The 22,896-nt window shown below is 39.3% G+C and overlaps 1 long non-coding RNA gene across 1 annotated transcript in view; it reads right to left on the bottom strand.

Moving 5' to 3' along the window:
* Window positions 1–22,177, bottom strand: part of LOC129046299 (uncharacterized) — a 38,145-nt gene extending 15,968 nt beyond the window's left edge. The window contains exons 1-3 of the long non-coding RNA XR_010408008.1: window positions 22,072–22,177; window positions 19,142–19,280; window positions 17,470–17,561 (exon numbers count right to left, since the gene is read on the bottom strand). This is a non-coding gene — a long non-coding RNA (uncharacterized LOC129046299). The remainder of the gene's footprint in view (window positions 1–17,469; window positions 17,562–19,141; window positions 19,281–22,071) is intronic.
* Between the last annotated feature and the right edge of the window lie 719 nt (window positions 22,178–22,896).

The following is a 22,896-nucleotide window of genomic DNA, read 5'->3' as shown; positions in this document are numbered from 1 at the left end:
CATGACAACTTAAAATAAAATAAAAAAAACCCTGAGTTGAAAAAAAGGAACTGGAATAATTGGCTTTGATGAACTCAAATTACAGTTGCACACTGTAGTTACGGGTGCAGAGTTTAAAGGGGCAGATGTGCTCTGAAAATATACTCTGTGAATTAGCACATCACACTGTGGAAGGGAATGAACAGTGCTGGAGCATGCAACCTTCATTCACCCAATAAATGGGTCATCCCGGGCTTAATTCTTTGATGGTTTCAGGACCGGCCAGAGTGATGTGGTTTTGCAGATAAGATCTTGTGCTCTGGGCCAAAATATAGGAAAGCCTCTCCCTGCATCATCCCACAGAGCAAGACCGGCAGGGTACCCAGGGCCCTGGTGTTGCCCTCCTTACTACCCGAGCCCGAGCCCTGCTCAGCCTGGAGGGCCTGAGGTCACTCATGACTCCATAACTCCTGGTGGCTTCTTGTGTGATTACCAAGCTTCAGGAAACTTCAGAGGAATACAGAGTTATTAGGTAAGAATCAGACACACTCCAACTGATGGAGAAAGCATCTGAGTAAGCGAACAACCATTTCCTAAAAGCAGACTTCACCCGCTGATTCAGTGATGGGCGTCCCTAGAATGTTTTTTCTCATGAACGATACCCATCCATGTTAAGTTCCGGATAAAGGGTAAAGGAAAAAACACACCTTTCCAATCAAAACTGGACGAGGAATTCAAGACTATGTCAACTGCAAAGGGGTTTGTGGGAAGATCTTATAGACTCCCAGATGTGGGAGGGAATGAACCTGTTCTCAGGGGCCTTTGTCACTGCCTCATCCCAGAAGCAGCCAGTCAAGACGTGGCTCCTTTGGTTTGACCTCCATCCCCTGTTGTCATTGATGCCTACAAGTGGCCTGCCATCCTTGTGTCACTCACGCAAGATCCAAGGTGCTGGCCATGGGCCCCACGCTTGGCTGTCCCATGCCTCCTCATATCCCACCAGCATCCAAGAGAGGAAGGATTTGCCTCTCCGGCTTCCACAGAGGCTGGTGGGCAGCAGGAGGCAACGGCCCCTACAGTCACCACCGAGACCACACGGTGGGGAGAGGTCACTTCTCATGAAGACTGAGGTGCCACTGTGAAGGGACACAGAAGCTGAGCTCCAAACTCAACCCATGGCCTTGCCTGGCTTAGAAGGCAAAGGGGCACTCCATGATTAGGGCCAGGAGCCCAGCCCATGAGGGTTCCTCCCTCTTCAGAACTCCCCTAGCATCCATGTGGGTCCCACTCCTCCGTTCACATGGTCTCCCTGGGGTTCATGAGTGCCTCCCAGTGAGAGGGCAGGCTTCTTAGAGCAATCTCCAAGGAAGCCGGCACAGTGCTAAGAACATAAAAATTACTCAAAACATATGTGTTGACTAAGAATATGAAACCAATGACATATGTGAATATCACGTGAAACGGCATTGGGCGCTCTTCTGGAGAGCTAGCCAGCGTCTGGGGATAGACCGTGGTGTTGAACAAAACCAGATTATCATCTGAAATCCGTGTGACCTTGGGCCAGTTCGTTCTCCTTTTGGGGCCTCAGTCTCCTCATCTACAGATGTGGATGGTAACACTATCTTGAAGGGTTGTTGGGGAAATTAGAGGTCTGGCACATACCAGGCATCCTCTACATGGTCTTACCAATCATAATTGGACATGCACTTTTCATATGGTGTTCCTCAAACAGACACTTCATGCCGTGATTAAAGACAAATGTGTTGTGTCTTTGAGTTCGTCTTTAGAGAATCTTCAATTAACCCCAAATTTGCTTTGCATCATAGAGGATGTATGTTTACATACGTAAGGTTTTTTTTAATTTCCAGAATTTTTATACCTTCATATTAGATTAGTATTTGTTAATAATAATGTATTTTATTTATTTTTTTAAAGATTTTATTTATTTATTTGACAGAGAGAGAGACAGCAAGAGAGGGAACACAAGCAAGGGGAGTGAGAGGGGAAGCAGGCTTCCCGCTGAGCAGGGAGCCTGATGCAGGGCTTGATCCCAGGACCCCGGGATCATGACCTGAGCCGAAGGCAGACGCTTAAAGACTGAGCCATCCAGGCGCCCCAATAATAATGTATTTTAAACGGCATTATAAAAGGATAAGGTAACGTAACCTGATCCTGTCTCTGGAAAATATGTTACCATATCCTTTGCATAATAGCAAAGACTGATTTTTTTTCATTGAAGTAAAATTGACACACATGTTAGTTTCAGGGGTACAAACTAGTGATTGGAAGGGTCCATACATTATACTATGCTTGCCCCAAGTGTAGCTACCTTCCGTCACCATACAACACGATTACAATACCATTGGCTCTCCTCCTTACATTGTACCTTTCATCCTTGTGACTGATTCATCCCAAAACTGGAGGCCTGTACCCCCCCTTCCCTTCACCCTTTCTCCCCATTCCTCACCTCCTTCCCTCTGGCCACCATCAGTTTGTTCTCTGTATGTAAGGGTCTAGTTCCGTTTTTCAGCAAAGGCTTTGTAATCAAAGTTTTCCGTTCAAGATGAGGCAAGAAGATTAGGAGGCTTGGCACTTGGTTAATGAAGGTACTGAATTTTCAAATTGTCCCTGAGCATTTATTGAGTGCTCGTTACGTACAAGGCTTGGTCCTAGGCATTTAGTATGTACCAGGGAACAAACCGGAAGGAGGTCTTTGTCTTCCTGGGGTCACATTCCTCACTGTATTAAAAGGTGGTAAATCTTGGGGGGGTGGGAGGGGAAGAATAGTAAGGAGGAAAGGTGGTGGCACAGAGTATATTTAAGTAGGATGGTCAGGGTAGGCCTCCGTGTGTGGGAGCAAATTTGTAGAGTAATCAAGATAATCAACTCCCCCGCCAACCCCCACCATTGTGCCAAGACAACACAATTATCTAGAATGGCTTTCTACAGGTGTCTCATTACTCTGAGAGCTGCAGGTTCATTTTTCCTCTTAGGACGTGCTATTGTAGATATAATCACAGTCGTTCTTTGGGGAAATGTCTTCTCCCTTCTCCCCAGCCCTGCTTTGCAAGGATTATGTACGGATATGTGCTCAGAGAGACAGTCCAACTTAGACTAAGGAAAAAGGTCAGTCCCATCTCTTGACATGAAATTTGTTCCTTCAGGGAGGTTTGTTTTTTTTGGTTTTTTTTTTTGAAATTTGAGTAAAACCCACCCAAGTGACATACTGAATGAATTATGTTTTAAAAGGGGCCTATCAGTCCAAAACGTGTCCGAGCAAAAGTGAGTGGGACGCACCTGGGAATAGAGTGTGTTTTCTCCTACGGATTTAGGAATCACCATTCTACTTCCAAAAGCGCCCTTGACCCCTGCCAGGATTTTGCTCTCCTAACCCGGAAAAGCAAGAGTCGTGTGGCCCTGGGCCAATGAGGCACCTGTGTAGGAGGACATCTCCACCTGCAGTTCTGGGGTTTTTATAAAACTAAGATTGTCATGAAAATAATTCTGGTTTTGGATACAGAATTGAATGAAAGGAGCCAGATTTGAATTGAATGAAAGGAGCCAGATACTCGCAGAATCACATGAGGAACACAGATGCCAAATCTTAAGCGTTCCAAAGGTAACTCTTCAGTTAGCTCAATTTTTTTTTCCCTGTTATATCAAAACTAGAGACCTCCAAAGCCAAAGCTTCCAGCGCTCAGCTCTACCCTGTGGGGTCAGGAAGAGGCGGGGAAAGGAGGGCTTTGGGAATGAGGCTGCAAACTAATGCCCAAATTCAGCTGAATAATCAGTTGGGAATAAAGAATCTAAGTCCTTAAGAGGGATCTGTGCTGAAAATTAGTTTTAGATCCTTCGGGGATGAAGACGCTGCCTGGGTGAATTTGTTAGACTCTACTCTTGTCTTGTTTACCCAAGCTCTTTTCTCTCCTGAATCCCGTCTCAAAGCCATCATAAAAAGTAGTCCCCTTATCTAAGCTCCTCTTTCTAAGAATAGTCAACTTAATATTCTTTTGTCCATGGGAGGTATAGTCTTTGGGGAGAAATTTCCCAAACTTGCTGAGGAACTGAATTCAAAGTGGTGTGAGCAGCTAGGAGAGAATAATGCCAATTTGTCCTTGTGGCCTCCTACCTGACATGGACAGGAAACAGGGACGTGGTCCTTGTCCTGATAAAGGTGGCTTTTTAAAATCCGTTGCAGAGCAGGGTTAGGGGCTTGATCTTCATTACTGAACTAATATACCAAGGAAAATTGTACAAACCTAAGTGCCCACTCAATGAAATTGCACCAGGCGAGCACCCAGATCAAGGGACGGAAGCCGCCTTGTGTTTCTCAACCCCTCGTCACTCTCCTTCTCCCTCCTGGAACACCATGGAGTAGTTTTGCATATTTTTGAACTTAGTGTCAATGCGATTCTATAGAATGTGCTGAATGTACGCTTTTGTATCTGGCACCTTTCATTCAACGTTATGCTCATGAGATTCATCTATGGTGGGAATGCCAAGAGATCGTTCATTTTTATTATTCTATAGAATTCTACTGTATGAATATGCCAAAATTTATCTATCCATTTATCCACTGTGGATATTTGATTTGTCTCCAGTTGGGAGCAGTTAGGAATACTTCCATGACCATTCTCATACATGCCTTTTGATATGCCTGTGTCTGCATTTCTATCGCGTATACACCTAGAAATGGAATCATCCCTGGGCCTGTGTCTGTTTGGCTTTAGTAGATGGTGCCCAGCCATTTTCCAAAGGAGTTAGATCAATCCACACTCCCAGTATATGAGAGGTTCAGCTGCTCCAGTTTATGGGCTCAGCTGTATCCTCCTAAAATAATTCATACATTGAAGTCCTAACCCCCAGGATTTCAGAATATGACTGTATTTGAAGACAGGGTCTTTTTTGTTTTTTAAGATTTTTTTATTTACTTATTTGAGAGAGAAAGAGAGAGGGAGAAGCATAGGGAGAAGCAGACTCTTCACTGAGCAGGGAGCCCGATGCGGGGCTCGATCCCAGGACCCTGAGATCATGACCTGAGCTGAAGGCAGACACTTAACCAACTGAGCCACCCAGATACCCCTGGAGACAGGGTCTTTAAAGAGGTAATGAAATAGTCATCAGAGTGGCCTGGGATCCAATATGACTGTCCTTATAAGAAGAGGAAATTAGGACACTGATATTTACAGAGGAAGACCATGTGAAGACATAGGGAGAAGATGGGCCCCTACAAGCCAAGACCTTCATAAGAAGCCAATCCAGCTGACACCTTGATCTTGGACTTCCAGCTTCCAGAATTGTGAGGAAATAAATTTCTGTTGTTTAAGCCACTCAGTCTGTGGTGCTTTGTTACAACAGCCCTACCAAATGAATATACTCCGCTCTACATCCTCACTAACATGTGGTATCGTCAGTCATTTTATTTTAGCCATTCAGTGGGGGTGGGAGTGAACAGTGATAATTCATTATCCTGTTAGTTGCATTTCCCTGATACCTGATGAAATAGAGCAACCTTTTCCATGTTTATTGACCATTTGGAGATCCTCTGGTGAACTGCCAGTTCAAATCATTTTCTACTGGGATGTCTTTTTTTTTTTTTTTTAATTTGTGAGAGTTCTTTATACATTCTGTTTGTAAATGCTTTGTCAGACATAAGTCAGCAAATATCTTCTCCCATTCTGCAGTTTGCCTTATTACTCTTTTAGGAGTGTCTTTGGATGAGCAGAAGTTCCTAATTTTAATATAATCCAATTTATCAACCTTTTAATTTATGTTTTGTGTTCTGTTCGGGAAAGCTTTGTCTATCTCGTGGTAATGTAGATCTTCTCCTGTATTTTCTTCCAGAAGCATTGTTCTAACTTGTACATTTAGATCACCAGTATGACAAGAATTCATTTTTAGGGGCGCCTGGGTGGCTCAGTTGTTGAGCATCTGCCTTCGGCTCAGGTCATGATCCCAGGGTCCTGGGATCGAGCCCCGCATCGGGCTCCCTGCTAGGCGGGAAGCCTGCTTCTCCCTCTCCCCCTACCCCTGCCTGTGTTCCTGCTCTCGCTATCTCTCTCTCTCTGTCAAATAAATAAAATCTTAAAAAAAAAAAAAAGAATTCATTTTTATATACGATCTGAGGTAGTGGTCAAGATTCACTGTTTTTCCTATGAAGATGTCCAATTGATCTAGTACCATGTATTGAAAAAGCCATTCTTTCCTTACAGCTCTGCATTTGTCACATTTATCATAAATTAGGTATCTGTGTGTGTGTGGATTTCCAGATGGTGTGTCCTGTTCATTGGTCTATCTTTGTGCCAATGTCACGCCATCATATTGTTGTATCATTATAATAAGTCTTCATACCTGACAGTATAAATCTTCCAAATTCATTCTTCTTCAAGGCTGTCTTTGCTATTTTTAGCACTTTGTATTATATAAATTTGGAATCAGCTTGCCAACTTCCCTAAACACCTATTGGGATTTGTATTTGGATTGTATTGAATTGGAGGAGAATTGACATTTACAAAATTGAGTTTTCCAGTTCATGAACATGGTATATCCCTACACTTATTTAGATCTTGGTCATTATGTATTATCTTTTTTCTATATTGCTGGATTTAGTTTAATAATATTTTATTCAGGATTTTTACATATAAATTTATGAGAGAGATTGGCTTATACTTTTCTTATACTATCCCTGTGAGCTTTGGAATCAAGGTTATTTTGACCTCATAAAAGTTGGAAAGTACTTTCTCTTTAAGTAGTCCCTGGAAAATAAATATTTATTCTCCTTAAATGTTTGATAAAATTCACTAGTAAAGCCATCTGGACTTGGAGTTTTCTTTGTGGGAAGGTTTTTAATCACGAATTTGATTTATTAAATAGATACAAGATTATTCAGACGTTTTCTACTTTCTTCTTCGTCACTCTTGGTAGGTTTTTTTTTTTTCTAATTTCATCTAAATTTCCAAATTCATTGTCATAAAAAATTCATTGTTTATCTTCTTATTTTTAATGTCTGAAGATTGGGTGTGATATCCTCTTTGTCAGTCTCATATTGGTAATTTGTGATTTTTCCTTCTTCTTGATCAGTCCTGCCGAGAGTTTATAGATTTTAATATTCTTTTCAAAGAACTAATTTTTATCTTTCTTTAGTATACATTTGTTTTTAATTTCATTGTTTCTATTCTAATCTTTATAATTTCCTTCCTTCTACTTTCTTTGGGTTTACTTGCTGTTTTGCTTTCCTAGCATTTGAAATGGATACTTATTTCATTGATTTTCAGCCTTTTTTTTTCCAACATAAACATTTTAAGCTATATATAGAAAGCACAGTTTTATCTTGATCCAATCATTTTATTATGTCATATTTTTGTATCATTCAGTTCAAAACATTTTCCAATTTTTATTGCAATTTCTTCTTTGACTCGTTAGGTTTGGGGTTTTTTTAGAAGCATTTTTTAAATTTAAATTCAATTAGCCACATATAGTACATCATTAGTTCAGATGTAGAGTTCAGTTATTCATCAGTTGGTTTTTAAAAGTGCTTCTACATTTCCAACATTTGGGGGCTTTGGCGTTTTTTTATTATTGATTTCTAGTTTAATTCCATTATAGCAAGAAAACACATCCTGTATGATTTCAGTCTTTTAAAATTTGGCCCAAGATATGGCCAATTTTGGTAAATGTTACAACATTCTTGCAAAGAATGTGTATTCTTCAGATGTCAGGAGCAATATTTTATACATATATTAGATTAAGTTTATTAATCCTGTTTACATATTACATATTTCTTATTGGTTCTGTATGTCCTCTCAGTTAATGAGAGACATGTGCTAAAAATTTCTCACTATGAATGTGAATCACCTTTTAGTTCCATTCATTTGCTTTATACATATTGAGGCTATGTGACTAGATGCATACAAATTTAAATTGTCATATCTCCTTGGTGACTGACTCTTTTCTCATTAATCCTCTTTTGGCCTAGTAATGCATTCTGTCTTAATATAGAGTTTGTCAATAGAACTGCACCCAATTTGTTTTGGTTGCTGTTTATAGTGTCTATATTTCCCATCTTTTTATATTCAGTTTTTCTGGATCCTGTATTGAAAGTGTGTCTCTTAAGCAGCATTTTTTGTGCTCTATTGTTCAATCTGATCATCTTCGTCTTTCAACTGGAATACTTAATTCTTTTACAATTTTTGCAATTAACAACACATCGAGATTAAAATCTACCATCTTAGTATTTGTGCCCCATTCATTCCATTCTTCTATGCTCATCTTTTCAACCTTTTTATCTTCTTTTTGATTAATCCAGCCATTTTTATCAATCCTTTTTCCCTTCCATTAACTTGTCAAATACATATAATCTTACTCTTTGACATCTAAAGATAACAATATGCATCTTCTGCTTATTAGAGTCTAATGTAAATTTGTTCATTTATTTTTTCCTGGATGGTTAAAAATAAATTTTGAATTCTTGAACTCCCGTGTTTTCTGTAGTACTTTCTTTGGCCCACCTAAACCCCCTTGGTGTTTACCATTTCCATGCCTATTGGCTCAACATACAACTTCTAGCATCCATGACTTAACCTGGTTTGAGCACTTTTTTGGATGCTGGGTGCAGAGGAGGCTGAAAGTGCCAGGAAATTTAAAACTCCCTGAAGTAATCCTCAACCAATTACTGGCCAGGGATAGTGGGCAAATATCCTAGACTCTTTGCCCCTCAAGTGGGATTAACTCAGAGGTGCTTGTTCTCCTCTGGTCCCAGAGTTTCTAAGCAAGATTAAGCTCCAATTACACATAGTGATAAATGGCTGGATTATGCACACTTCATTCTTTCTTTCCCTTCCCCACCTCACTTCTCCAGTCCCACAGTGATATTATCTGGGTAAACTTCCCGAATCAATTATTTGAACTCACATCTTTGTTTCGGGTCTGCTCTGATAAATATCCCTCACACTTTTCATGATATTGTGGCCATATGTTTTTTATTCTATGTGTATATAAAACTCATCAGTCATTATTATTTTGTCTTATGTAGCCAGTGTCCACTTAGATATACACACACATCTCTCTCTGCCACTCTTTAATCCTTCCTGAATTTCCACCCTTAACTGTGGGACTATTTTTCTTGTGCTTCTTGAATTCTTACCTTTTAACCATTTGTACTACAGTAAGTATACATGTGATTAATCCTCTCTAAACATTTGTCTAAACATTTTATGTTGTTGTTTGTCTAAACATTTATTCACTTCAGCTTCATTTTGGAAACATATTTTCATGGGAAGTGGAATTCTAAGTTGGCAATTATCTTCTTTCAGCACGTTAAAGATATTATTTTAGGAGTTTTTTTCTGGCTTTTATTCTTTCTATCAAAAACTAAGCTGTTGGACCATACGATCCAGCAATTGCACTACTGGATATCTACCCCAAAGATACAAATAGGGATCCAAAGGGGTACATGCACCCCGATGTTTATAGCAGCAATGTCCACAATAGCCAAACTGTGGAAAGAGCCAAGATGTCCATCGACAGATGAATGGATAAAGAAGAGGTGGTATATATATACAATGGAATATTATGCAGCCATCAAAAGGAATGAGATCTTGCCATTTGCAACAACGTGGATGGAACTGGAGGGTATTATGCTGAGCGAAATAAGTCAATCAGAGAAAGACATGTATCATATGACCTCACTGATATGAGGAATTCTTAATCTCAGGAAACAAACTGAGGGTTGCTGGAGTGGTGGGGGGTGGGAGGGATGGGATGACTGGATGATAGACATTGGGGAGGGTATGTGCTATGGTGAGCGCTGTGAATTGTGCAAGACTGTTGAATCACAGATCTGTCCCTCTGAAGCAAATAATACATCATATGTTTTAAAAAGAAGAAGAAGAAGAAGAAGAAGAAGAAGAAGAAGAAGAAGAAGAAGAAGAAGAAGAAGGAGAAGGAGAAGGAGAAGGAGAAGGAGAAGGAGAAGGAGAAGGAGAAGGAGAAGGAGAAGAAGGAGAAGAAGATAGCAGGAGGGGAAGAATGAAGGTGGGGAAATTGGAGGGGGAGACGAACCATGAGAGGCTATGGACTCTGAAAAACAGAGGGTTCTGGAGGGGGGGTGGGAGGATGGGTTAGCCTGGTGATAGGTATTAAAAAGGGCACATTCTGCATGGAGCACTGGGTGTTATACACAAACAATGAATCATGGAACACTACATCAAAAACTAATGATGTAATGTATGGTGATTAACATAACATAATAATAAATAAAAAACTAAGCTGTTGGGGTGCCTGGGTGCGACAGTTGGTTAAGTGTCTTGACTCCTGATTTCAGCTCAGGTCATGATCTCAGGGTTGTGAGATCAAGCCCTGTGCCGGGCTCTGTGCTGGGCATGGAACCTACTTAAAATTCTCTCTCTTTCTCTCCTTCTGCCCCGAATCCCTCCTTAAAACAAAACAAAACAAAACAAAACAAAACAAAAACTGTCAATTTTATTGCTCCTTTGGAAGATGATATGTTTTTTCTTTTCTCTAGATACTTTTCAGATTTCTCGTCATCTTAAATTTTAGCATCTTCACTATGATGTGCCTATGTGTGGCTTTCCTTGCATATAGGCTGCTTTAAATCCATTCTCTCTTTCCTTTTGCTCTGGGACCCCAATTATATGACATTAAACATTTTCAACATGTCTTTTACATTGTTTTCTGTTTTCCCTCTTTCCCTATTTCTAACCCTTGTCAACCTGGCACCCACGGCATCTCTTAAACCAAGTGAATCTTCAAATAAAGACAATCATAATTCCACCTAACATGATACAACTATTCTGCATACAACTGAAAACCCATTAGCCCCTTTCCCAGAAAAGGGGGTTAAGTCCTTGAGTGATGTTTACCCTTCTCCTTGATATCCTGTAACTTAAATACTATGATTTCAAATGAACAATACTCAAATAGTATAATATAAAGTGAATACACCTTATGTTACATTAAAGAGAATAAGAGGGAGGAAAACAAAGGCATTTGCTACACACACGTACACACACGCACGCACACACATGTTCATAACGAAATCAGGAGGAAATATTCATGACAACGACAGTCATCATTTCTGTAATCAGCTCTGTGGTAACTACCTTCTTCTGCTACTGTTTTTATATTACCTTTGCCTTCAGCAAGCACCTCAGCTGGTCCTGATTCTTTACCTGGTGGGGTGACCCAAACCTTCATTTCTGAAGGGTCTGAGCCATTAGTAGTCCTGCCTGGATTGGGCTGTAGTTTTCCATTGACCTTTTGATCCCAGGGCATGGTAATACTAAGAGATGCCCTAAGGGATCTCCTTTATTCCAGACATACTCTTCCTTACCTCCCTGGTGGAGTACACTCCAACTTCCCCTTGGTGATCAGAATCAATCACCCCAGCCAACACAGTAACTCCTTTCTTTGCCTGTTGATTCAAAGGAACAAGGAGTCCAAAGTGGCCAGGTGGCAGTCTTAATATCCAGTTCAATGGAATCATTGTGTGTCTTGGTGAAAGCTTCCCTCCCTTTGGAACTAACACCTCTGGACCAGAGCACACATTTGTGGGAACAGGAAACAAACATTTTGCTAGTAGGTCACCAGGGGTAATACTAAGTGGTACCACTCCCATTTCTTCGCCTTGATTCCTGGACCTGTGAATCCTGGCTGTGGGGGAAATAGCACCACATATAGGATGCTGACTCAGAGTACTTACACTCTTCTTGAGAACCCCACAAGATTTTGCCACCTAGTTGGTGTTGTGATTGAGTCTTCGAAGGCCATTCTATCATTTTATCAAACCAGCTACTTCAAGATGGTGGGAAGCATGGCAAGACGAGTGAAATCCACGAGCATGGGCCCATTGCAACAATTATGTTGCTGTCAGTGAGTTCCTAGATCAGAAGCAATGCTGTGTGGAATACCATGATGGTGGATAAGGCATTCTGTTAGTCCACAGATGGTAGATTTGGTGGAAGCATTGTGCACAGGGAAAGAAAAGCCACATTCCCAGAGAAAATGTCTACTCCAGTAAGATTTTATTTATTTATTTTTATTTATTTATTTGAGAGAGAGAGCATGAGCAGGGAGAGGAGCAGAGGGAAAGAGACAAGCAGACTCTACGCTGAGTGTGGAGCCCAATGCAGGGCTTGATCCCATGACACTGAGATCATGATCTGAGCTGAAATCAAGAGTTGACGCTTAACTGACTGAGCCACCCATTCGCCCCTACTCCAGTAAGAACAAAACACTGCTTCTTCCATGTTGAAAGTGGTTCAATGAAATCAGCCTGCCATCAGGTAGCCAGCTGACCACCCTGGAGGACAGTGCCATAGTATGTTGGTCTCTGTTGGCAGACTGGGAACTCAGTGGCGGCCTTAACCTGTTTGGCCTTGGTGAGTGGGAAGCCATGTTGCTGAGCCCATACATAACAAATTAACCCCAAATTTTGCAGCTTAAAACAAGAAACACTTATGATTTCATGGTTTCTGTGGGTCAGGAATCCACACGTGGCTTAGCTGGGTAGCTCTGATTCAAGGTTATCTCCTGAATTCAGACTGTCATCTATGACGATGGCCTCATCTGGAGGCTCAGCTGGGGAAAGATCAAAGTCCAGTGGCAGATTGTTACAGGATTCAGATCCCTGAGTTGTTGGGATCTGAATTGTTGGACTAAGACCTCCTTGCCACATGAGCCTCTCCACTGAGCAACTCACAATATGGCAACAGCTTCCTTCACAGTGAGAAAATACGAGAGAGAGAGAACCCGGGAGGGAAGCCAGTCTTTTGCCACCTAATATCAGAAGTGACATTTTTATCACTTTTGTCATATTTTATTCACTAGAAATGAGTCATGAGGCTCAGTCCATACTTGGGAGTGGGGAGGTGACTAACCAGGGGCATGAATACCAGGAAGCAAAAATGACTGAGGGCCATCTTAGTCTCTACCTACTATATATGTCTTCTTTTGTGTCTGGCTTCTTCTGCGCAATATTATTTTTGTGAAATTTGTTCATATTGTTTCTCTGGTTATGGATAATTCATTCTTATCACTATATGTAGTATTTCACTGATTTATCCACTCAGTGGTTGAGGGGCATTTGGTATAGTTTTCAGGTTGGCACTATTATAAATAGTGCTGTTAGGAAATATTTTAGTACATACCTTTAGGTGAACATTTGTGTGCATTTCTGATGGATATATAGCTAGGAGGAGAATTGCTGGGCCATAGGCATGCACATGTTTGGCTATAACAGATATGGCCAAACTATTTTCCCAAAGTGGTTGTCATAAATGATATTGAATGAGGTTGGGCATCTTTTCATATGTTTATTGACCACTTGGATATCATCTTTTATGATTGTCTTTTCAAGTATTTTGCCCACTTTTCCATTAAGTTGTCTGAGTTTTTCTTATTGGGTTTGGAGATCTTCACATAGTCTGTGTATGAGTCTCTCTGCTATATTTATGGATATATCTTTTCCCACTTTTGTGTGTTATCATTCTCCTAATACTTTGTTTCAAATTTTAATATACTCAACTTTCTCAATTATTTTTTCTTATGGTTACTACTTTTTATGCCCATGCCTACTTTGAGGTCATAAAGATATCCTCTTCTTGTTTCCTTTAAAAACTTGATTGTTTTACATTTGCATTTAGATATCCAATCCATCTGAATTTGATTTTCATGTTGGTGAAATAGAAGGAAAAAAATGTATTTTTTTCTGTATAAATATCTGATTGGCTAACATCATTTGTTAGAAGGATAATTCTTCCTTGGGTGTCTGGGTAGCTCAGTCAGTTAAGCATCTGCCTTCAGCACAGGTCATGATCCCAGGGTCCTGGGATGGAGCCCCGCATCGGGCTCTCACTCAGAGGGGAGTCTGCTTCTCCCTCTCCGTCTGCCCCTTCCCGCCACTTTTGCTCTTGCTTGCTCGCTCTCGCTCTCTCAAATAGATAAATAAAATCTTTTTTTTAAAGAAAAAATAATCCTTCTTTCCCCACTGCACTACTCCATAGCCTTTGTCATAAATCAGTTGTTGGTATGTGTGGCTGTTTCTGGATTCTACATAATTTTCCACTGGTTCATTTGTCCTTGTGCCAATACCATACTGTCTTAATTACTACAGCTTTAAATAGGTTTTGATATTTAATAATATAAGTCCTTGGCTTTATTCTTTCTCAAAATTACCTTGACTATTCTTGGCCCTTTACATTTCCATATAATTTTAGAATAAGCCTACCAATTTTAGTAAATACATACACACAAATCTGGGATTTTAACTGGCATGACACTGAATTTATAGATTACTATAGTGTAGAATTAAATATTTATTATGTTGAGTTTTCTTTTTTCAGATTTATTTATTTATTTGCGAGAGAGAGAGAGAGGGAGAGATAGAGCACCCGCGCCCATGGTGGGGAAGAGGCAGATAGAGAGGGAGAGAGAGACTCAAGCTGAGAGAGACTCTGTGCTCAATCTCACGACTCTGAGTTCATGACCTGAGCCAAAACCAAGAATGGACCACTTAACCAACTGCACCACCCAGGTGCCCCTATGTTGAGTTTTCTAATCCATGAGCATCTCCTGTCTTTTCATATCCTTAGATCTTTTAAATTTTTCTAAATAATGTTTTGAGTTGTTGGGGTAAAATTATAGCACTTGGAATCTCTCCTTAGATTTATTTGTAGAGGGTTGATGTTTTTATGCTATTACATGTGACTTCTTATTTGTTGCTGATACACACATGCAAAAATGTTTTATATTGAACTTGATGTAATAACTTCCTTTAAATTCACATGTGAATTGTAATAGTTTGCTTGTAGAGTCTTTTGAATTTCCTACATATACCATCATATTGTCTATAAATAATAAGAGTTTTGTGGGGGGTTTTCTATTAGTTATACCTTTAATTTCTAAAGTTGTAACTTTAATAGCCTCTTCTTGCCTTATTTTTGTAGCTAGGACTTCAATCAATTATTTTAAAGTCCATTTCTGATAATCACAATATTATGGATCACTTGAGGACCTGCTTATACTACTTCCTATCTACTATTTTCTTTTTCTTTCATTTTTAAATTTTATTTATTATTGTCTATTTTTCTACATGCTTTCTATTTTCTTTTGGTTTTGGTTATAACTAATAGACATCCTGGTAATATTAGCTTGAATACAATTACTATGTATGACAAATTATGTAAATAGTTTGACAGTCTGGTGAATGTTATCATCCTTCAAAGAGGATTTAATTTTGCCTCCTGGCAGGCAAGTAGAGAAAAGCTAATTACCTTAATCTAGTTTGGGATTGAAAGATGTCTAAGGTTGTATTCAGTTTTTTGAGAAGGGTGTCTATTTCCAGTTTACCCTTTTTGAGTGTAGCCCCTCCTGGATTTTAAGTGAAAGTTTAAATTTTTGGTTTCCCAGATTCCTAGTTGTTTTTCTATTTCTATTTCTGTTGGGCAGCCCACCTCCATAATATTTTGAATCAGGAAATGCTTCATGTAGAAAAGAACTGCAGAATGTTGGGCTCATCTCAGCTAGGACTCTGACCCTCATTATCAGAAATGGTAAATGACTGACATGATTAATTTTTTAGGTATAAGCTCAATATGCTTACTACAAATAGGGAGAACAGAAAAGAGTATAAAGTAAGATAGTGGTCATATGCCCACAAATCAAAATCGCCTTTTAAATTACTTTTATTATAGAAATGATGCACACCTATTGAAATATGAATATAATACAGAAATGTATGAAGCAAAAAGCGGAAGTTCCCTCTACTTTCTGCCCGTTTATCCCAGTTCTTACTCCACAGGGGTAATCATTGAACTAATCTGGGTTATGTGAGTGTATGTTTGCACATGTGTGTTCTCAATTTTTAAAATGAGAATATACCATTCTGTAACTTTATTTTCAATTAGCAATATGTCCTGGACATAATTTCACGTCCCTGTATACAGATCTACTTCATTTCTTTTGATAACTATACAGTGTTTTGTGGTAATGAAGATATCATAACTTATTAGAACATTTATTGATGGACATTTATAATATTTCTGATATTTTGCTTCTACAAACACTGCTGCAATGAGTATCTTTGAACATATATAATTGCTATGTTGTGTGTGTTTGTGTGTAATTGTATTTTTTCTGTAGAATAGATGTCTAGAAGTGGTATGTGTGGGTCAAAGGGTACATATTTACATTTGGATAGGTAATGGCAAATTTACCCTATAAAATTCATGTTATCTTTTTAATTACCTTTGTTTGTTATAATGTGAATATACCAGGTAACTGGGTCACCAGAAAGGACTACAGATTCTTTTGTTCTTTTATCAGTTTTGGTCTAGACAAGGATTAGCAAACTATGGCCTGTGGGTCAAATGTGGCCTGCAGCCTGTTTTTACAGGCCCATGAGCTAAGAATAATTTTTACATTTTAAGTTTTTGTAAAAAAATAAATAAGAAGAATATGCCCATGATGAAAAAGTTTAGTGACCACTGGGCTAAAGTGTCCTTTTTATGCTTTAATGTGCTTTGAATGCTAGGAAACTAGCTTCTGAAATAGAGTTGAAGCTACATCCCTAACAAGATCCTAGGTCATACAACTTCCTCTGGTCCATAGACCATACTTAGAGCAGTAAGAGTTTAGAGCTTACTTTGGACATTAGAGCTGTAATGTCCAAAAAAACTAGCATTTGAAATGTGACTAGTGCAACTAAGGAACTACATTTTCAATTTTATTTCATTTTAAGTAATTTATATTTAAAATTTTGAACCAATACATGATTCAGTGATTGGAAACATTTTTTAAATGTTGGTATGTGTATCTATTTTTCAATATCAATTTTATGAAATTTAAATACAGATCAATTATTTCCAATAAAAATTTAGTGTCCAAATGGAGATGTGTTCTAAGTATAAAATGCATACCAGATTTTGAATACTTTGTACAAAAAACCCTGAAATTTCACAATGCATATATATATATATACACATATATCAAATCACTATATTGTACACCTTAAACTTATAGAATGTTAAATGTCAGTTATATCTCAAAAAGACTGCGGAGGGTGGGGGAGACTATAAACCAACTCTGTAATAATTATTACATTGATTTCATGTTGAAATATTTTTTTTTGTATATTTGTGTAAGTTAAAATTCATTAATTTCAATTGTTTCTTTTTACTTTTTAAATATAGCTATCAGAAAATTTTAAACTACATATGTGGCTCATAGTCTATTTCTCTAAGACAGCACTGGTCTAGAGTGGCCCAGGCCTGTGTTCCTGAATGCATTCATTAGCCAAGGAACAGGGTTCTATTAGCCAAGGAGTGGGTGGCATAATGGGAGAAGCTAGCTCATGGAAAATGTTGTACAGAAAATAATTTATTGATGAAAATTATCCATTTGTCTAGAGATTCTCAGGTGAAAAAAGAACTCTGAAAAAATCCATCTTTCTCCCCAATGGCATGGTATACTTACCCATCGTGGAAATGACGCTTCAATGCTGTGCATTTCTGTGTATTCCCCTTTGAACGATGAGTGAAATCTAGACCATCCTGAAAATAGTGAGCCTAGTGGGTGTCATGAAAGATCAGAGTAAGTTTGGGTGCCTTGCCCAAAGCCAGGAAAATACAGCAAATGTTTCCTAAGAATGTCTGTAACCAGAAGACTTGAAAAAACTTTGAAAGTCAAACTATAAGCAAAGAGAAAAGGGATAAAAAGGAAAAAGGAACAACAGGAAGGAATTCTGAAGAACAGATTCTACCAGCCACCTGGAATCTTCTGTGGGACAATCCTAATTTTAATTGATGGGGTAAACACATACTTATCATAATTGAAGGTGTGTATTCAACCCAGTCCACAAGTGTTTGACTCAAAGACCAGCTAAGTTCTAAAACCTGAAGGACTAAAATAAAAGGTGGAAATGATGTAGAAGAAGGAAATGGAAAAATTTTATAGTTACTCTACTGATTCAGTTTCTTCCCTCTCCTTTCCCTAAAATATCTATTTATGTATTCTTTTTAAAAAATGCAAATAAATCCTTTTGAAAAAAAAATTAGAAGAATGCTTCACTTTACAGAACTTTTCCTCACTAAGTATTCATATCAGGACCTCCCATGAAGTAGTCTTTGAACAGAGCATCCACTTAGCATATAGGAGAATCTCACTGTCATGACCACCACTTGTGAAAGAAGAGTCGAACGTAAGGATGACAACTTTGAGATTAGAAATAAATTAATAGGGAAGCATAACTCGATTTGCCAAAAGAAAATTACTTGTATGGAGACTCCAAAGCATTTATTGATGACATAAAGTGAAATAAAATTGGGGAGATTGGGATAAAAATGGATGGTATGGATTTTTTACTCTTCTGGACGCGATCTATTCTCAAAAGGTCAGACAGGACAGCGAGGCAATATACCAGAAGGTGATAGTATCTTAGGGATTAGTTAAAAACTACTTAACATTTTTAAAATCAAACCCATGTCTGAAGCCACATAAGACAAATTAAGTTCACAAGACACCAAGCTGGAAGGTGCTGCCAAGGAAAAGTGCTAGTGGGTCTTTTTTTGCTAGTGGGTCTTTGGGTGAACTCTGCTCCTTTGTTATCCCTCATTTATTCTTTTGATAAGAGTACAAGATTCTTCTTTGGGGAACTAGACTGGCCTGGCCAAATTAGAGTCATAGTGATTGACTGCACATCCGCATGGACACATGACCCAGACTAGAGTGAGCAACTGATGGTCTCTCCTGGGAATTCAAAAGGGGGACGATGTCTCTTAGGAATTCAAGTGGTGACAGGAGTAACAATCAGAGAATGGTTGGAGCATCTCATCTGGACAGTAGCAGCACCCTGAACAGACTTATCAATAGGTTCCTGTTCTCCAGGGTCCTGGAGTTGCCCTGGTTGCTGTCCTTTACAAGGCTGTCCTGTTTTTCCTTGGATTCTATGAGCTCCTCCAAATCTTTTCAGTAGATTGTTTGCTTTAAATCAACCAGACTCAGTTTCTGTTGCTTGTAAACAAAGAGCCTGCAGCATTCTGGACTTACACAATGGGAAAATATACAAAGAGGTAACTTAGCCCATCTCCAGATTATCATTTGGCAGAATTAGATATAAATGATCTCAGACAGGTAGAATCTGACCTACCTATGTGGAAATAGTGTATTCCACACTGTCACCTATTAAGAAGCTGAATGTTAGGCTCAGTTGGTTAAGCGTCCAAATCTTGATCTCAGCTCAGGTCTTGATCTCAGGGTTGTGAGTTTGGGCCCCACGCCGGAACTTGCTAAAAACAAACAAACAAACAAACAAACAAAACTGAATGTACCTACCAAGAAGTTCTTCCATTTAAATTCTCAATTTAATTCATTCATTCAATGCTATCATCTCATGACATATTTATTAAATTTTAGGGATCAAGAATGGTAAAATGTTGACACAGTGAGGAGTACATGAGTGTTCATTATACTATTTTCTCTACTTTTGTCGAGTTTGAAAATCTCTATAAGTTGTTCTTTTTTAAATGCTTATTATGTGTATAAATATGGTAGTATTATGGGACGCACAAGACAAGGTCTCATCTTCAAAGAATGCAAAAGGTAAAAGAATGAACAGAATATTCTTGGCCCATGCAGAAAAGCTTTCATGAACACAAGCCTAGACTCAGGGTCCCTTGGATACACATGAATATCTTGGAGGGACTTATACTGGCATGAGGAAACCAAATGAGCACACAAATAATAAAGACGAGTGCATTTTGTAAGGTGAGTATTGGGGCTGTGTGTTAGCTACTCACAAGGCTCCAAATTTTTTTATTTATTTTTATTTTTTGAGAGAGAGCGAGCACTTGCAAGCGGGGGGAGGGGCAGAGGGAGAGAGAGAATCCCAAACAGACTCCTCGCTGAGCACAGAACCAACCACAGGGCTCCATCTCATGACCCTGAGATCATGACCTGAGCCAAAATCAAGAGTTGGACGCTTAACTGACTGAGCCACCCAGGCGCCCCCAAACTCCAGCTTTAATGTTAGAGGATGTGCTACTTATGTTAAACTGATTGAGAATGGCTTGCTGGTGGGGCTCTGCTCCTGAGGATAAATGGAGTTACAGAAATGGTTTACTAGAACATCTCTGGGCAGGGGTGGTACAGGGGAAGGTGCTCTGAATGTACATATAAGGCCTCGACCAATAAGCCTCTTAGGTTGGGGAATGATATCTCCAAGCAAGAGCCGGTGACAGATAATCTGCCTTCTGAGGTGCACGGGTCCTCTTACCCATAGGGTTAGCATAGCTTAGTGGTAAGAATAGGCATTGTCATCGGATGACGTGGGTTTAGATCCTGACTCCACTCCCTCTCTCCTTTTTTTAATTTTTCAAAAAAATTTTTGATTGTGGTAAAATGCACATGACAAAATTTACCATTTTTGCCCTTTTTAAGTGTGTGATTCACATCGCTAGGCAACCAATCTCCAGAAGTCTTTTCATCTTGTAAAACGGAAACTCTATACCCATTAAACAACAGCTTTCCACCCCTACCCACCACCGTTCTTCTTTCTGTCTCTCTAAATTTGGCTACTCTAGGTCCCTCGTATAGGTGGAACCATACGTCATTTGTCTTTGTGCAGCTGTCTTATTTCACTTAGCATGATGGCCTCAAGGTTCATCCAGGTTATAACATGTGTCAGACTTTCCTTCCTTTTGAAGGCTGAGTAATATTCCATTGTATGGCTAGACCACATTCTGTATACCCATTTATCCATCAATGGATATGTGGCTTGCTTCCACCTGTTGGCTACTGTGAATAACGTTGCTGTGAATACGGGTGTAGAAATATCTGAGACCCTGATTCCAGTTCTTTTGATGCTGTCCCCGGAGGTAGAATTGCTGGATCATGTGGTAATTCTATTTTTAATTTTTTGAGGAACCATACATTCCCACCAGGGATGTGTCAGCGTTCCAGTTTCACTACATCCTCGATGACACTTGCTGTCTTCCTTTTTTAAAAATGGCTGTAGCCACCCGAGTAGGCAAGCTGGGATGTTCTAACACTCACATCTGATTTGGAAAGTGTAAATCTAGGACCTGCGGCAGAGGGTTCTGAAAGTAGCCACAATGGGTGGTCGGGATTGGAGAGGTCCCTGCGGGAGAAGGTCACAGACTAGCTAGTGCCAGAGAACCTGAAAGAGCCGGCAAGAACCATGGCTGCCCAGATGAGGGAAGGGCAGTAGGGCCACACCCAGAAAACCGTGCTTGGCTAGGGCTGCTTTCTACCACAAGTATGTAGGGAAAAGGCTGCCAGAGTGTAAAGAGGAACCAAAGTTATTAAAAGAATGGAGGAATTGGTCCATAGCAAAGACGAAAGCTCCAAGGGGTAGTTTGGGTCATTGGTGTCCACTGTTTACAAATACACAATGGGCAAAACCAGCACAGGAATTCTTTCTTGAAGAAAAGAAAAGCGTTAAGGAGGGGAAAATATCCTTGTACGATCACAAAGACTTAAAAAAGAAGAGTCTGGGTTCAATATTAGACAAAAATACTAAGATAAAGCCATACCAGAAAGTGAGGAAGTGCTATTTTTGGAAATCCCTCTGCTGAAAGTAGCTTTGTCTTATTGAAGGGAAAGTTCAGTCTTTCTACAGGTCAGTCAAATCACTGAAGAATGTTCCATCTCTGGCTTCTTGAATATATATGTACTATATATATATATGTATATATATAAATTATATATATATAAGTATATATATGTATATATATAAATTATATATATAAGTATATATATACTTAAAGTATATAAATATATATACTTGTATATAAATATTAAAAAGTATATAAATATATATTTAAATAGATATTTTATATATATATATATATATTAACTTTGTCATTCAAAGCAAACATTTCCCTGTTCCAAATTGAGTTCAGAAAACTCTCAAATTCCGAATTCAGCATGTCTGAAATTGAGCTCTTACGTTTCCTCCCCTCCCACCCTAGGTCTTTAAAAACTTCCGCTGGCTGCAAGGCTTTCCCTGCCCGGGTAAGGCGGGTAGAGTCACCTCCGCTCCTCCTCCTCCTCACTTACCCAGTTGGGTGGTTTCTTCCAAATGGCTTTCCGAATCTGCCTCCTGCCTTCCTTCTCCGCTGCCCCAGATCTGATCCTCACCAAGCCTGATCTATATAGAGTGGCAGTGACTTCCCCTCCCATGAAGACTCCCCTCTAGTCTCCACCCTCACCCCCTCCACCTCCATGCCCACCTCCAGCACTCCCAAGCCCCAAACCCATCCACCACTCACGGCTTCCCAAAGAATAGCTCAAAACCTTAAGATGGCTGTCAAGGGAAATTAACCTTTACCCTGTAAACCACCACCACTTCCAGGACTCACCACACGTGTTTTTAAAAAGTTACATTATTGGCAAAACAATATTCTGATAGCAACAGACATTCAAGGCAAAATCTCCCACAATCCCGTCAGCGATCTAAATCAATATTTCTACACATTCTTGTCCATATGCTCAGTCCATGTTGGCAGATTCGTAGTCATGTTGATAGAATTTTTTATCTTCCTATTTTACTTAACGTGACATTGTGAACAATTTTCCATTTTGTTACAACCTTTATTCTAATCTGCCCTTTGATTTCTGATATTGCAAACAGTTGCTAAAATGCCATCTTGGGGTAAATATACTTCCAGGCTGGTAATTTTATACCTATAAGATAGATTCTTAATAGTGTCATTTCTGCATCAAAAGGGACATGTAAGTTAATTTTAATAGACATTGCCAGATTATTTCCCCGGAGCATTGCTGCAATTCATGTTTCTACCAACAATGTGCAAGAGAATCTGGTTTCATACATTCTCACCAGCCACTCTTTTATTTGTCCCTACCTCATGAGCTTAGAGGAAA

The sequence above is a fragment of the Mirounga angustirostris genome, unplaced genomic scaffold (assembly GCF_029215605.1).
Source record: "Mirounga angustirostris isolate CCGP_5_RB_7025 unplaced genomic scaffold, mMirAng1.0.hap1 SCAF_16, whole genome shotgun sequence".
Lineage (NCBI taxonomy): Eukaryota > Metazoa > Chordata > Mammalia > Carnivora > Phocidae > Mirounga > Mirounga angustirostris.
The sequence above is the reverse complement of the archived record's forward strand: the minus strand, read 5'-3'. Positions and strand labels throughout refer to the sequence as shown.